The following is a 16842-nucleotide window of genomic DNA, read 5'->3' as shown; positions in this document are numbered from 1 at the left end:
TAGAAAGCTTTGATAATGTGCCAACCATTATTATGTCTTCAATCTGCTGTTACATCAGAGAACTGATGGTGGCCATTGCAACTCCTTCTAATCACCTATCCTAGTTCTGGCTATTTTTGCCATCCTGAAGAATTGTGCATAACTGATCTTCATTCAATACTGGATATGTTGATCTCCCACTTAAATTATGATACAGATTTGTACTGTTATTACAGCTGAGAGAAGTAACAAATTATATTTATTTATGAAAGAAGGCACAAAATTTTAAAAAGAATGTTAAAGGTTTCTATGAAATTAGGATTAAAGCTCAAATTTTGATGGACACTTAATTGTTGTTGATTTGTTATTATTTGCTTTGGCATTTATATTTCAAGACTATGTTTAATGATTGTACTATATAAATTTCTTCCTGCATTCACAGTAAAATGTATTGTGCACTATTTCAAGAATATATTTTAAAATTGCAACCATATGCAGTTGCATGGGCTGTGTTGAAATCATAAATATGTCAGTAGCTAGTAGTAGAATGCGGGATGAGAGTCTGAGGGTTTCACTAGTGCCAGTATGCAAGTTATTCTAAATCTTACATATTTATAATTCTGAAATTATTTATATTAGACAAAGTTGTTTATAGCAGTGTTTTTATTAGTGAAAAGTGGGTGTAAAAATGCATTTGTTAAGAAAGACTATGTTTGTTTAATTACAAGGATTAAAAAGAAATGCATAATTATGTGCAAACCAAATATACATTAAAATTACTGAGTAAGGGAAAAATGAAAACTTGGAAAATTTGTCTACTCCTAGAAAATGAACTAATGCATATAGTTCAGTGGTGGGTTCCAGATTCCGTTTCAACCGGTACGGTTGGAATGGCCCTGGCGTCACCCACATGGACGCACACAGTGCGCGCACACATATCCACGCGGCATGCACATACGCACGTGGCACACACATACGCACGTGGCGCGCACACACGTTGTACTTGCCTGCGACACTTCTGCAACCTTCTGCGATGCCCCAGCTGCTCGCTGGAGCATTGCGCAGGTGCCGTATGTGCCATGTGTGTGTGTGTGGAAGCACCAAAGGCTTAAAGGACAGGTAAGAAGCTCAGGCGGGTGTGTGGGCCCTCGGGAGCACCATGGAGCACCATATCGAAACAGTACCCAGTGCTCTGGGCAGGCTCCGTTACGCCTGTACCGGGGCGTACCCCCTACAACCCACCACTGATACAGTTTCACATTCATTTCCTTTATTGCTAGTTGGGATGAAAAGTGAGGAGAGATTGGTTTCATCATATGTCTAGTGTGGAATGCAACCCTCCGATGTTTAAAGATTCTACTGTCATAATTCCATGTGTGAGATTTTCATTACATAACAACCATTGATATATATTTTTTAAAACGTTTGAAATGGAAATGAAAACTACAGGTGATGATAAATTTCTAAATTTTCCACAGATTTTTTTTTATTTTTCCGCTGTGATCCCACTGCCTGTTGGGGACCCATAGTCACAATTTATGTACAAAAAAAAATAGACCCTACATTCAGAACAAAAAATACCTGAACTGAGTGAGGGGAAAGAATAGTTTAATAGTTTATTTAATTTATAGACCGCCCCCTCTCCCCGTAGGGACTCGGGGCGGTGTACAGACCATTCGTAATCAAAACAATAAAATGACATAAGACATAAGACATGCAACATAAACAACTCACACACACGGTCTGTTATAAAATCCCAAAACCAATTAAATATTAAGAACAATTTTAAAACCCATTAAAACCCCAATATAAAATTTAAAAATTTAAAAAGCCATCCAGGAAGGTTTGAATAGATGTTAAATGCAGTTACGATTATGGTTGTAATTAAGCCAGACCTGCTACTCGAAACAGGTGGGTCTTGAGTTTCTTGCGGAAGGAGCGGAGATCAGAGGTGGTTCTAATATCGGGGGGGAGGTCGTTCCAGAGGGTTGGGCCCATCACAGAGAAGGCCCTATTCCTAGGCAACGCCCGCCCGCACTGTTTAGCGGATGGTACCCGGAGGAGGCCCTCTCTGTGAGAGCGGATTGGTCGCAGGGATGTATGGGGTAGAATGCGATCCCGCAAATAACTAGGTCCCGAGCCATGGAGCGCTTTGAAGATGACAATCAACACCTTGAAACGCACCCGAAAGGCCACAGGTAGCCAGTGCAGCTCGCGCAGGAGAGGTGTTACATGGGAGTACTTAGTACTCCCCATAATAACCCACGCGGCTGCATTCTGGACCAGCTGGAGCCTTCGGGTGCATCTCAAGGGGAGCCCCATGTAGAGAGCGTTACAGTAATCAAGGCGAGAAGTCACTAGGGCATGAGTGACTGTGCAAAGGGCGTCCTGCTCCAGTAAGGGACGCAATTGGCGCATCAGGCGAACCTGATGGAACGCCCCCCTAGCCACGGCCGTCACATGATCATCTAGCGACAGCCGGGAATCTAGGAGGACGCCCAAATTGCGTACCCTATCCACCGGGGGCAGTTGTACCCCCCCAATGGCCAGAGATGGAACACATTGGCTAAAGCGGGGCGCCGGTAGCCACAGCCACTCCGTCTTGGAAGGGTTGAGTCTGAGTCTGTTGTCGCCCATCCAGACCCGCACGGCTTCCAGACACCGGGACATCGCCTCGACGGCTTCGTTGGGGTGGTTCAGGGTAGAAATGTATAACTGAGTGTCATCTGCATACAGATGGCACTCAACCCCGAATCCTCGAATGATCTCACCCAGCGGTTTCATGTATGTGTTGAACAGGAGAGGGGAGAGGACCGACCCCTGTGGCACTCCACACGTGAGCGGCCTCAGGGTCGATCTCTGCTCTCCCGCCAACACACATTGCATCCGACCGGAGAGGAAGGAGGAGAACCACCGCAAAACGGTTCCCCTCACCCCCATCCCCTCCAGCCGACGCAACAGGATACCATGGTCGATGGTATCGAAAGCCGCTGAGAGGTCTAACAGGACTAAGATGGAGGAACAACCCCCATCTTTCGCCCTCCAGAGATCATCCACCAACGCGACCAAAGCCGTCTCTGTGTTGTGGCCCGGCCGGAAACCGGACTGGCGCGGATCTAGATAAGTAATTTCCTCCAGAATAGTTGGGGCCCATCCCAGATGTGCATATGCGCAGAGAGGAAAGGAGAGGAGAGCAAAGGAAAACCATAAGCCGGCTCTCAAGGAAAAGCAGATGTGGATGCCTTCCTTGCCGAGAAATAAATAGAGGGGTTTCTGAGTGGCCTGTTGTCACAGTCAACCATTCATTTTTAGGATACAGCATGCAATTCAGATTTCTTGGCCAGAACCAGGTCTCTTGGGACTAATTACGTTTAGTTTTTGTTTATCCATGTGAATAAAAGACCTGTTTGAAAAGGGGTTTGTTTTTACTCATGAGTAATCAGCTTATCATTACTTGCTAAGGCTGGGTCAGAACATCAACATTCTAATCCCCCTTTTGTGATTTTCCGAAACGTAAAAGTTATTGTTTCAATGCTTAAAGTTACATAGAACTTATTTCATCCGGGGCAGAAGGAGATTTTCCTGGCATAATAAAACTTGCTATTTAAAAGGCTCTGAGCATCTAGAAAATAGATAACAAGTAACTTTCTAAAGTTCAGAGAGGAAGTAGACAAATGCAGTGTTTTCTTGAAGATGCTGTACCGTGGCTTAGGCAGCTATTTCCTCCTTCCTCTCCTGCTCTTTTAGACCTGTTTTACTATCTCTTTGCAAGGAGATTATGTACAGACCAAAGTTGTAGCTGATCATTTCCTCTCCTTGATCCATTCACTGGCTTCTTTTTTTGTTGCAGTTGGTGGCGCCACAAACGCAGAGCCATATTCAGTCCACCAATGTGGACCCACATCCTCCTATTGTGGTCTGTTCTTCTTCAATATTCTGAATGTATCTGCTCTTTTAGCATTCAAAATCTATTTAAGCAAATATGCTCATTTTATGCAATTTTTTTTCTTTCTATGTCAATTGCGTTGTGTTGCATTTTCTTGGTAAACTTTTGTTTACATACAAATTAGACTTGATAATGCAGTGATATCACACAAAGCCCTCTGAAAAAGGAACTAATGCTGAGAAAGGTGGAAGGGAAGGGAAGAGCAAGGTGGATGCACTCAGTAACAGTGACAGAAGGTGTACCATTGGAATTGCTGATTCATCAGGTTAGATCAGTGGTCGGCAAGCCGCGGCTCGCGAGCCACACGCAGCTCTTTACACATTTTAATGCGGCTCTTCTGTGTGCCGGGCGCCCCCTCCCCTCCCTCCTCTCGGGCACTTCAAAACAAGCGCCCCTTTCCCTTTTTTCGACCCACAATGATTAGGGAGGATCCTGAAGTCGGGCGGGGACGAGAAGCGAGGAGGCAGAAAAAGAAACGGAGGCTAAGGAGCTTCCCCCCGCCCCCTCCCAGCAAAAATCTAACCGGGAAGCGGAGGGGGCGGGGGGAAGCTCCTTAGCCTCCATTTCTTTTTCTGCCTCCTCGCTTCTCGTCCCCGCCCGACTTCAGGATCCTCCCTAATCAGGAAATCAGGAAAACTAGTACTGACCGGGTCAGTATTGTTTGGAATGGAGCTGAGCACAAGAGAGTCTTTAGAATAGAACAGAGCTGGAAGGGACTTTGGAGGTTTTCTAATTCAGCCGCCTGCTCAAGGAGAACCTATACCAGCTCAATAAATTGTGTATATATTGAGGGCATTTTTTAAAAAAAGGCTTAGTCTGTAAAATGTTTCAAAAACTAAAGACAGCATGGCATAAATGAGTGGGATAAATAAATCAGCCCACTTTGTGAAATAAGTGGGAAACAGAATTAACACACAGCCTTGACCTTTTAGTTGTTTGGATGCCTGGAGTTTCTTGCCATGAGCCTTTCTATCCTATTTTAAGAAGAAATTACAATTGGAGTATGGCTGGCTGGGGAATTCTGGGAATTGGAGTCCACACCCCTTAAAGTTGTCAAGGTTGAGAAACAGGCTCACCTTCAGCTTTATGATTTTTAATTTGTGTGTGTGTGTGTGTGTGCCATTCCAGTCAGTCTTGATTACTTTATGATTGGGTATATGTGGAAATGGGTGAGTTAATTTGGTGGCCATGGGATTTGGTAACAAAGTTGTGGGAAGGGAACCTTAATCCGGGTGCGCTCAAAAGGCTTTCGAGGAAGTTGCAATCACAAATTGGTTTAGCATTCTTGGACAGTTCAGCATTACAAATGTTAAGTCATTTGGGATCCCTCCATGTTGCACGCTGGTTTTTGTTCACAATGTCCTTCCAAGCGTTGATACGTTTTGAGGTTAATTTGCTACTGCCCGCCTGGCTCCCCGGTTAGATTTTTGCTGGGAGGGGGGGAAGCTCCTTGGCCTCCGTCTCTTTTTCTCCCTCCTCGCTTCTTGGGGCTCCACCAATGGGGGAGCAAGGCCCGCCCAGCGCCAGGCTTTGGGCTAACACAGAGGTCTGCAAAGTTGGCTGTTTTAAGACTGGTAGACTTCAATTCTCAGAATTCTGGGAGTTGAAGTCCACCAGTCTTAAGAGCCAATTTTGCAGATCCCTTGGCTAATATGATTGATGCCCTTGGTGGACTTCAATTCTCAGAATTCTGGGAGTTGAAGTCCACAAGTCTTCAAGCTGTCAGGTTTGAAGACCCTGGGTTTTTTTTTCTAAAGGGTTGGGGGTGCGAGGGTCTTGCAACTTGACAGCTTTAAGACTTGCATGCTTCAATGCCAGAGTTCCTGAGCCAACATGACTGGAGGAAGAATTCTGGGAGTTGAAGTCCACAAGTCTTAAAGCTGTCAGGTTTGAAGACCCCTTGGGGTTTTTTTCCTAAAGGGTTAGGGATGCAAGGATCTTGTAACTTGACAGCTTTAAAACTTGCGTGCTTCAAATGCCAGAGTTTATTGAAACTAAAAACAGTGTACCATCCTATGTATTTTCGGTTTTAAAAATGTGGCTCTCAAAATAAATTTCAATCGTGGTTTTGGCAAGATTTGGCTCAGTTGAAAAAAAAAAGGTTGCCCACCACTGGGTTAGGTGAATCAAAATGTACCTTTATAGTTGCTAAGAGATGATAGAGATTTCGTGCATGTAATTATCTTCATCATCAATGCAGTGATCTCCTTACATTGAAATCAGCAAAAATTACAGCATCCATTACAATCTTGATAACAGTTATCATTAGGTTTACAATTCCTCTTTAATATAACCAAGAACGATTTCTGCAGTTTATCCTCTCCCTTTCTCTCTTTCTCATATTTATCATGAGTATGTTATAGTTTCGTATGGTTCCATAACATTTCACTTATTCCTATTTGCCTTTTAAAATGAAGCACTAAATTGCTATTTGTGGATTGGAGACTTTTAGCATTCCTGTTTGTCACCCTTAATAGTAGTTCAGTATCAGTCTTAGTGATTTCCATAAGTATTTTAGCCATGTCAACTTCTTCCTTGCTGGTTTAGACATTTTTTGTGATGTCTATTAACTATCTATCAGTCTATATCATCCTTTGGAGGAAGGAATTAATATGTACTATTGAAGAGGTATACCTATAGCAACATGCACTGATTTTAGTTATTTAATAGTACTGTGTCTGATTGGTTCAATTATTCCATTGTTTCCACAAGAGATTAAATCTTTCTCTTCATTGTGATGCACTCATGAATGTTAATATTGATCTTTCATCTGCAAAAATTGTCATTTTTCCCTTCAGCAATTATCATACAATGCTGATTCCCTTCCTGAATATTTATTATGTGAAACTATTCATTTAAAATATTACAAGGAAAGTTATTCTATCCTTATAAAGTTATGCTAGTAAGATTGGAAATAGGTTGATCCCATTAAGACTGAAATGTGTTCTTAATTCTTCTACGTCTTGTTTCAAAAACTTCTTCCATTAATGAGAGTTATGGAAATTAAAGAAACGGGAGAAAAAAATGAAGAAAATTTAAAAATGTCTCAGCCTCTTATTTTCTTAAACTGCTACTTTGAATTTGCAAAAATAGAATATTTAGGTAAACTACTGTAAAACCTGCAGCCATGAATGCATCTTAAATAAATCACATTTTACTTTTATAAATTAATACCTGAAATAGTTTGCTATACGGCATTAAAATGGGCTAATAACAAGGTCAAGAGATAATTAGATGAATAAAAATTAAACTAAAATCTAAGTTTCATTTGCCAAAATAATTTATATGCATTTCAAAATTAACAATAGGCCCATTGTGAGTATTGTAATGCCTGACACTGTGCCTACACGAAGTCCAAAATAACGCATATTTGTCCAGAACACGGTGAAAAAAAGACATAAAAAGGAACATAATGGAAAGACAAGGTTAGCTGTAATATAGCAGCATCATGATCTTGTGCTAGATATTAATCATGGGCTAGCAGTATGATATAACAATTATAATGTGGGAATTTTGTCAGTGATATGACAATTGTATGTATGCAAAAGAACAATGCACTTTAAATGATAGGGATATGCCTCTAGATAGCTTCCTTTAAGATACAAATTATTAGCTACAAATCTTGTACAGAAAAATAGGAAGGAAATATACTAACCAAAAGAACATGTTCAGAAATTTCCTATCCAATAAGTTTCAGTAAAGGACAGTAGACAGAAATATGCAGACACAACCATATTTCCAAGGACACAATAATTGCTGAAAGTACCAAGGCAATCAAAAGATTGATTTGTCCAATACAAATAGATTGGCAACATACAGAAAAACATCTGGAAGAGATCTAGTGAAATGATTTGTGCAGACTGGATGCTAACACAGATTTGTTTATTCTGTCAGTTGCTGAGTTATCTGTGGACTTAAAGGAACCACAAAAGTATTGGTCCTTCATCCTCAGCAGGTTCTTTCAAGAGAAAGAATTGCAAACGAATCCCATGATACTTTAAAATTAATATATTTATTATTCTATAATTTTAAATCAGAAATTGCATCACACTTAATTTTTTTTTGTTCCTTTTCATGTCTCAGCTTTCTCTACAATTGGCATTGCTTTGACCAAGACAATATTCTTATATAAAAATTGCACTGGAAGTTTGTGTATATAGTGTCTCTCTACATGAAGAATAATAGAGGAGTTACTCACAGTGCCCTTCTGGTGAGATGGACGACAAATAAATGAAATGAAATTAATAAATAAAATTATCCTGCATGTCATTACTCTGCTAAACAATTAATTTCCACAACACTGTCAAATTATTTACTAAGATTGTGTTACTATTATTCTTCTATTACCTATCTCCTACTTATGACTATAACCTTGCTACTTGTATCTTTAGAATTTATATTATTTTATTTAGTTTCCTAGTATGATTTGATTGCTTATTTAGTATCCTACGGCTATCACTAAGTGTAGTATCTTATGATTCTTTATGAATGTATTTTTATGTATACTGAAAGCTTATGCACTGTAGACAAATTCCTTGTGCGTCCATTCACACTTGGCCAATAAAAGAATTCTAAATTCTAATTCTAAAGTTTTTTTTTTTTTACTTTATGTCTGAAGTGCCCATAAGAACCTTAAGTCAATTGATAATATTAAACTATCTTGTCTCAACATGAATTGTTACAATATGTGGAGAAAAGCTACTGAGGGACAGATTAGTTTACAGATATATAATTGTGTACATTGGAGGCTTGGAATGAACATAGCTAAATACTTTTCTGCATAATTCTCCTTTTCCTTATTTTTATATGTCCTCTGGTTTTCTGTTCCAGCTTGTAGGATTGTAGTGAATCCCATTTTGCCACAGTATTTTTATAATACCATTAATAAGTTGCACTGGCCTAATTTTAAGGAACATTGTACATGCATGACATCATGCATGTGCACACAGTTGCCTATGAATATATTAGAGCATGAAAAAGAAAATTGTCATTTATATACTCTGTGTGTGTGTGTGTGTGTGTGTGTGTGTGTGTAGAGCGCTGTAGCACTTAGATTTATATACCACTTTACAGTTATTTACAGCCCTTTCTAAGTGGTTTACAAAGTTGCCCCCAACAACCTGGGTTCTCATTTTACTGATCTCAGAATGATGGAAGGCTAAGTCAACCTTGAATTCTTGGAGTGAGCAGTGAGTTAGGCTGCAGTACTGCATTCCAACAACTGCACCACCATGGCTCTTATTCATATATAGCACACAATGATTTCCGTGATTGAAATAGGCAGTCTCTAAATTTGAGAATTTTTTTTTTAAAAAAAGATGGAACAAGATATACAGAGTGAACACAAGAAGACCTCTTCACTTCAGAGAGTGTACAGCTTGGGGAATAAATTTATTGCAACTGCAGTCTCAGTTATGAATTAAGTGCTATACATATTTTAAGATGCATTCAAGCAGCAGGTAGATAGTTTTCCTTGTAACAAAGGTATTTCTCTGTAGCTTCATCACAAGAATTCTACCATGTGTCTGTAATTATTTTTCGACAAAGCTACTTCAACTCCTGTTTCTATTTTCAGTCCATTTTGGGATTCCAAAATGACAGTAATGTATGTGTTGAAGAAAATGATACAAAATTTGTGAATTGTAATATTTATAGTAGTATTGGCATTTCCAAATGAATGTTGAACATGCCTGAATACCACACAAAGCAACATATGACAGTTATTTTTAGATTAAATATATTTTCTATACTCTGAAACTTGCACAAAACATATAAATTAAGCATTGGAGTCTTTTCTGAATCTTCTCTCATTATATTAATACATATGGGAGAAGTCTGTGATAATTAATTTTATGCCTTTGTTATTCTTTTTGCTTCCTCAGGGCACATGGTATTAGCTATTATTGGGTTGGAGGGTTATTGGTAAAAAAAAATTGAACAAAATCGAAAGCATTCCATTCATGTCAGATTGGCAAAAGAACAAGGTATTTAAACAAAATGAGCCAATATATGCTGGATAGGAACACATTTCACTATCTCAGCTGCACAGGATATCTGGCTTAAATAATAGGCCGACACTTCTGAGGCTTTGTTAGACAAGAGTAGGGCTATTGAAAACTGAAACCCCAAACAGGATGAAATAGAATGTTTTAAATGAAAAGTATGATGGCTATGAAAATATATCACTGGAGTTCTAAGTTTTTAAAGAAGGGAATAAGTGTGACAAACAGGGACACCAGATCTTTGAACAATTCCCCAATGAAGCTAGAGGATTAAATAAAAAAGCTGCTGAAAAACAAATGATGAATACAAATGCATGCTTTTAAAATATCATGGGCATACTTTAGGCAGGATCTCACATTTCAAAGCTTTTCAAATGAAAAGTGAAGCAAGTTATGAAACATTTCTAATTAAAATCAGTTAAGTTTAAATTTTTAATAGATTGTGCTTTATTAATTTAATCCTGGCATAGATAAAATATAGATAAAGATTGAGTGGTACATCCCTCAGTTATATTCAACAAATAGATAGGAGTTTAATTCCCCTCATCCCAATTGTTTAAAACCAAGAAGAATAAGTGACATTGTTTCTAAATTTAGTTGCTGATATGATGAAAGATTAATGTGAATAAATTTATATGGGGAAGAACAACAATGTCAGCTTTTGTATTAAATAAATATTGTAGGTCTCCAAGCCTATCTTTTAATTTCAATCTACATTAATTCCCTCCCATTCTCATCCTGGATTTGGTTCTGTTCTTTTGTTTCTAATCTGGTTTCTAGTTAAATGATGTTGTGTATCAAAAAAGTCAACTTTTTTGTTTTCATTTAATCAATTTCATTTTTTAAATGAACTATTTCTCCTAATTCCAACCAAGTAATTAGTTCAAATAATTGTATCTCCTTTCTTTTGGCCTTTAGGAATATATTTAATTATATGTAAAATATGCTGAAGAAAAGAATGTATGTTAGTTTTTACAACACAAACATTCAATAACAAGTATTCAGATAGTTGTTTTATTTGCATTTTTAGATAATAATACAAGTTAATTCCTGTATTCCTTATTCCTACTATTCATAAATGTCTCAAGAGGATATCTGAGTAAAGTCCGCTAAAAATCTCAAATTTATTTTGAAATAAATAATATACACAAGACTTTGATGCAATTTACTGATTAAACATTTATTTATTTATGCAGATAGTTTATGTAGTTCTTTTCAATTAATTTTAAAACAAGGCTAGATAATATTCAGTGAAATTCACAGAGCAGGAACTAAAATGTAACATTTCAAGTATATATAATGCCTATGGTTTTCAAATATGAATTCAGCTATAATATATTCTACTATGATAATGAAATATTGAAACTGAGAGTGATAGAGTCGGGGAAAATAAAAAACAATCAGCGAGAATCAATTTGAAAACTTGGGGGGAATCAGAAAGCTCTATCATTGATTACAGCTTAATCACAATTTAAAAAGTTTGAATAATTTGATATATGATTTCCGGAATTCTATAATCATGCCAGGTTGCACTTAATATGAGATACAATTCAATTAATGTGGGGTTCATGCTTGCATAGATTAGCTTACTGGTTTATCATTGGAGTTTCGGATGCTACTACTTCAGTCTGCCCTTGTGCTAAAAGGTCAAAAGGAAGGGGCTCATTATTATAGTAGAGCAGAAATTTGATGTAATTGAACAGAATGAATGTGGTTATAGCAGCTTTAAAAGAGAACAATATATTGAAATACCAATAAATTTTTTTTGTACTTATTTTGTTTTCTATACTACTCTGCATCTTTGTTAATAATAAATTACACATAAAATCTTAATGTCATACATTATTATAGTTTTTGTTAATAAGCATACAAAAACTTTCTAAATTTTTCATTGCCTATTTCCATCATACCATAAAAGGTTAATGTCAAGATTTGTATAACCTGTTTAAAAAACAAGACAATAACTACTACATTATTTTTCTATGCAGGTTTCTGTGTTTTTTAATCCTACAAGAGGCCCATAGTTGCCTGGTGAATAAGTATCCTTAAAAATCAAAGACATTAAAATGAAGGAATGAATGAAGGAATGAATGATGTGATGTGATGAGCATTGTAACATACCTCTTAATTACTACACACACACACACACACACACACAATCAATTCAAAGTCTGGCTTAACTGTAATGAGTATGATTTCATTGGCACAGACAGGTTTTTAATGTCATTGGAAGATAACAGAATTGCCACTATGTTATGTTTCTTTATTTGAATTGCAAGAAGCTTTTTCCCCAAATAAGAATCTTTTTTTAGTGCACTCTTCTAAGTCATGTACTAAGACTAATGTAGATGAGTAATGATGCAGTCAAAAAAATGAACCAATGATCCTATACAAATCGCAGGAATGGGGAAAAGGCAGTTTGAGTTGTTCAGCCTCATTCATTTCTTTTAAAAGAAAGGTAAGTTCCGAACAGATTCTTCATCAGCTTTCAAGAAAGACTCCTACTACAGTGCAACTGGATTTAGATCAGACATTTTTCAGGGATGACATTAAAAGGATTGATTGTTTATCCTAGAATGCTCCATCATCATGTTATATCCCCATTTACTAAGACTCTGAAAAGAGGAAAGGAGATTTAGTGGTTGGATTAGAAAGAATGGTGCAACTTTAATCGAAAATAGAATTGCTGCCACAGCACGGATAACAAGTGAGACTTTGGCAGTGATGAGCTCTTTCCTTCTTAAGGAATTGTAACCCTTTTGAGGCCCCTTTCAGCTTTGTGATTAATGGATTCATTAGAAGAGTGGTTTGCTCTCTTTTGCTATATGTAAGATTTACAAGGTTATGGTGCAAAAGTTTTGTTAAATAGATTGCAGCTTTTAAAACTGCATTACTTGAAAAAAAAATAAAGAAGACTTCTATTTGGTTTGATTTTTTTTTTACTCTTGAATATATTCTTTATGGATAAGAATTACATTAATTCTTATAATTCTTGTAAGATAATTATAGTAATTATATTCTTACACTATTAAAAAGTTAATATTAAATATATAATTTAGTGCAGGTTAAAATTAAATTATATTGCAATAATCATATTGATTATATTGTTACCATAAAAATGAACTATGAATATCTTTATGAATTAAATTATTTATGGTATTCATGACATACTACATTGAAGTATGCATTCCTAATGTGGAAAGCAAACTTGTTTCATTGAAAAGAAGAAAAGATCTCATATGAAGCAATTTTTTAATATGGAGTATTTTTATTACATAGTTGACATATTATTTCTTTATTATATAAGAACATGTAATATCAATGTTCCTCACAGAAAAGCAAATTAAAATGGATTATGTCTTCCAAGGATTTTTTTTAATATAAATAAATCTGAGCAAATCTTTGCACACAGAACTAGGGTAAGATTTATCAAATTAAAATGTAAGATATTCATACAGATCAAACATTTTTATAATAAAATATATTGGATAAACTATGGTATTTAGCAACAATATTATAAGGTATGAGTTGTATGAATGCTTGTGTGTATTTAGTTATGTGTATAGATACAATATAAGCAACCAATTGTTTCTACAAGTTTTTAGGGAAAATGCTAAAATGGGAATGCCCAGACATGGAGAAAGGGAATGCCAATATATTAATCTAACAAATAATACATAACATAATTACTTAAGGCTGCAAATCATAACTATATATCATTATAATAAAATTCAAAATATAATTTTAGAATGAAAAATGAATATTGTCTTTCATATATTGCCATCATATGTAGAAACTCTGAGGCGTAACTTCTGTAGTGTTATGGCTCAAAAAGTTCAACAATTAGAGTAATTATGTGACAATGGTGATAGTTATATACATTGATGTTTCTCCAGAATCAAATTATATTCTATCCAGAACTTGATTTACCAGATGTTTCTTCACACACATATTCTAGTCAATGTATTCTATTACAAGGTTGTTCTGAAACATCTACATTTGAATATTATGTCTCTTAGTTTGTGAATGTAAGGATCATGTCCCTACTTTTCAGGAGTTTGTACGCTGAAATTCAATTGAATAAATGTAAATTGACTCTTATTTTTGCTTTATTTTATTTCTTCCCAATTATCTATAGTGACAGCTGCATGGCTTCACTTTTTCTGGTTGTCATTTTTTTCTCCAATTTTTTGAAAGCCATCTTCCAGTGCATCGTAACAAAGAATAAGATGCACATTAGGGATAGAAAGCAATAGGTGGATAAAAAAAGGTTTTTTTCCATTGTATTATTCATTAACAAATTGCTACTGAGAACCTTAAACTCTTGGAAGTATTCTAAATGAATCCCATTTATTCTTTACTTAGATGTCAGGTTTTTGATAGTCTGTAGACAAAAGGAATTCTGGATGATGTCACCTGTTTACTTCTAGTATTCAGCCCATGTCTCAGTTATTCTCTGAAAGCTGACAGAATCAGTTGTTATGTTATCATTAATGCCTTTAATGCAATCTACTAACAGAGCTAAGGAGTTCCTAAGAATCTTATTGCTAAGAATTGTTTCTTAGTTTTGCATTGTTTAAGGCTAATCAGAATGTTTTAAAGAAAGAACTTGCTTTTTTTTTTTACTTCCTCACAAAAAAGTAGATAATTACTGATTAAATTTCTTTCCTTTTTAAGATATTGTATGTAGCTAATTAAAAAAGAATAAAATGTTTAAACACATGGGTGAGCACAACTGTCCCAAAACTGTCAGTATGGAGTTTTATAAAGAATTGTTTACAAAAGAAATAAATATTGGATTGGGGAGTGCTTGGGAACTGACTGTTGTTAATTTCTTAGTATTAAACTGTACTGTAGTAGATGTTAGATTAATAAACATAGGATTCAAGCCAAAGCCATTTTATTCATAACTTAATACTACAGAGCTTATATAAATTAATTCAGAAATTAACAGTACTGGGTGTGTACTACATAACATACTTTGCATGCTGATCTGATGTAGGTACATATCCATAGGATGACTTGAGTAGGCCATCTTCTGAGCCGCAGCATTGCAGTGTTTTTTAAATACATAGCTTTTGACAGATGTAAAGAACAGGGAACATGATAAAGGTCACCAGAACAGACTAAATGGGATCTATTTACCTACCTAACCCTCCCCCCCCATTTAATTGTGTTTGGGAGAAAAGATTAGCAGTTAGGGCAGGCTTATTGGAGGGCTTAGAATATTTTCTTGGTTTCATTTTTACCAAAAGTAGAAAACTGGACAAGAAGTGCATGACATCTTTTCTCGTGTTCAAATGTTTATCTGAACAGTCAGGATCAATGACAATGGAAGCTTCTAGCATGTCTCAAATGTGTTCTTTTCAAAATTGAAGAGATGCAATATATGAATTCTTTGTCTTAGTAGTTTCTCCAATAGTTTAACAATCTCATGTTGAATTCCATCATTGTTGTGGAAGAATTTGGTGAAATGGAGAAGTTAAGGGACTGGCTAACCTGGAATCTCTGATGCAGAAGGGAGGGAGAATAATTCCTGCCCTTCTCCCTCCCAAATTCCTGGTATGCTTATCTGGTTGTTCTCAAAAGAATGTAGTTAGTCTGTTAATAGGTAAGTAGCAATACAACATGCTTTTCTGATCAGCTCACTGCTTCGTTCTTGTTCCTTGCACCTGACAATTGTGAAGCAATTCATGCTTCTTGAGGATTCATGAGGTAAATTTGAATGCAATTGGCATATTGGTTGGAGTCTGACATTAAATGTTTGATGTGATTATGGGTTTGCCTTGAACAATCACAGAAACATTCCATACATTCCATCTTGGAAAGACTGCTTTGGTACCAACCAAAGGATGTCATTTGAAAGAAGCAGTTATATTGTGTGATGTTCTTCCTGAACTGATTTGTAGTAGGTCCACGATTGCTATATAGATTGAAGAGATCATTCTGTAGAGCAGGGGTGGCGAACAAGTTCGACAAAAAGAGCCAAAATTTTAAACTGTGAGAGTCAGAGAGCCACACCATGCAGTGACCTGCCAAAACAGACAAACACTCACACAAAAGCATATAATTTTAACAATAATATATTAAACACATAATATAACATGCTCAGTCAGGTGTTTTTTGTTATAAATTTTTATAAACCCATTAGAGCTGCTGTATAACTTTTAAATCCATAAATAAGTGGAATCTCTGTCCACCTAACAACCTACAAGATTACTTGATGAGCACAACCAGGAATGCCACACTTGCAGTCATTAAACAAAGCAGTCACATATCTCGCTTAATGACTGCTTTGCTCAGTGACGAATTGTGATTGTAAATCGAGTACAACCTATACATGGGTAAAGCCTGGTCCTAATATTATCTTCCTTTAACCTAATATATGTATTATAATATATATATGAGTTTGGATTATCTTTGATATCTATTACAATTACAGGCTGTGAGAAAAACACTCGTAGAATTTTGGGAAATATACTAACCATGGAAATTCAATTAAATGTTTTCTCCTATTTAAAACTCTGCTGCTCCTGAACCCAGAGCTTCAATATGCAACCATTATTATTAATTTGAGCAATCATTAGAACCTCACCGGAATCCTGCAGCAACTGTGCTAGACTTTGAAGCATTATTTTTTTGGGCGCAGCAGAGGGCACTGTTGAGATAAACCCGGAAGTACGGTCGACGCGACGACGCTTGCCTGCGCTCCACCAGCTCAGAGCTGGTGGAGCGCAGGCAAGCGTCGTCGCGTCGACCGTACTTCCGGGTTTAGCGCGCGATCCGAGCCACAGTATACTAAATAATGGTAAGAGGCAAAGAGCCTCATTTATTTTGGCCGCGAGCCGCATGCGGCTCGCGAGCCGCGTGTTCGCCACCCCTGCTGTAGAGGTTTCAAACTGACTACCCCAACCT

General features: G+C 36.7%; 1 protein-coding gene across 4 annotated transcripts in view; it reads left to right on the top strand.

Annotated features, from left to right (window-relative positions):
• Window positions 1-16842, top strand: part of EPHA7 (EPH receptor A7) — a 181405-nt gene that overhangs the window by 107278 nt on the left and 57285 nt on the right. The gene's annotated exons all lie outside the window — the stretch shown is intronic.

Source organism: Natrix helvetica (genome assembly GCF_964273705.1).
Source record: "Natrix helvetica genome assembly, chromosome: 2".
Lineage (NCBI taxonomy): Eukaryota > Metazoa > Chordata > Lepidosauria > Squamata > Natricidae > Natrix > Natrix helvetica.
Note: the sequence above shows the minus strand (reverse complement) of the source record. Positions and strands in the feature narration are given on the sequence as shown.